The sequence below is a fragment of the Henckelia pumila genome, chromosome 4, assembly GCF_033568475.1.
Source record: "Henckelia pumila isolate YLH828 chromosome 4, ASM3356847v2, whole genome shotgun sequence".
Lineage (NCBI taxonomy): Eukaryota > Viridiplantae > Streptophyta > Magnoliopsida > Lamiales > Gesneriaceae > Henckelia > Henckelia pumila.
In genome coordinates, this window is record NC_133123.1 from 103,547,251 (window position 1) to 103,548,252 (window position 1,002).

Consider the following 1,002-nt stretch of genomic DNA (forward strand, 5'->3'; position numbering starts at 1 on the left):
TCGCATTGCCGAATGTCCTACACTCAGTTCCTCGATCGTTTTGTTCATGGCTTCAAGTTGAGCAGCCACAGATGTGAATGCTTCAACTTGATGAATTCCAGTTGATTTCCGGGCCCCACTCCTTTCAGATTGAGGATGATAGATACTGGTTGCCATTTCCTCGATTAATTCATAACCATCCTCCGACGACTTTCGCAGTAAATTCCCACCTGCAGCTGCATCTAACATGGTACGATTTGAATGAGAAAGTCCATAGTAAAAAGTTTGTACCACAAGACCGTCTGGTAATTGGTGGTGTGGACATCTCCTCAGTAGATCCTTGTAGCGTTCCCATGCTTCATAAAATGTTTCCTGTTCACCTTGGGAAAAAGTTGTGATGTCTGCTCTCAGCTTCATTGACTTCGATGGTGGGAAGTATTTGGTGAGGAAAGCTTTAGCCAGATCATCCCAAGTTATGATGGAACCTGCAGGTAAATTCGTTAGCCATGCTTTCGCCTTGTCTCATAGTGAAAAAGGGAATAAACTCAAACGAATAGCGTCATCTGAAACTCCCTGTATCTTGAATGTATCACAAATTTATAAAAAATTTGTGAGATGCACATAGGGTTCATCAATGACACTTCCACCAAATTGAAGCGTGTTCTGAACCATTTGAAGAATCGCCGGCTTTATCTCAAAGTGATTCGCTGCTACAGTTGGCCGGATAATGCTTGGTCGAGCACCTTCAATATTTGGTAAGGCAAGATACATCATGGATCTGTAAACTGGTGGTTCTTGTTCGTGTTCTCCTTCTATTTCTTGCTTCTGTTGCCTTCTTCTTCTGTGAAAGGTTCTGTCGATTTCTGGATCAAAAGGCAATAGTCCTTCAGGTGAGTGTTGCATGTACTGCAAGAGGATCCTGCAGTCCACAAATGGAAAAGAATGATTAAAATTGTAATAGAGAAAAATCAAATCAAACAAATTAAATTCTATTTAGTCCCCGGCAACGGCGCCAAAAACTTG

At 41.8% G+C, this 1,002-nt stretch overlaps 1 non-coding gene across 1 annotated transcript; it reads left to right on the forward strand.

The window, feature by feature from the left end:
• Nucleotides 1-286: 286 nt before the first annotated feature.
• On the forward strand, nt 287-393 carry LOC140870087 (small nucleolar RNA R71). The gene has a single exon (XR_012147068.1). It is a non-coding gene; the product is annotated as a small nucleolar RNA R71 (small nucleolar RNA).
• Nucleotides 394-1,002: the final 609 nt, after the last annotated feature.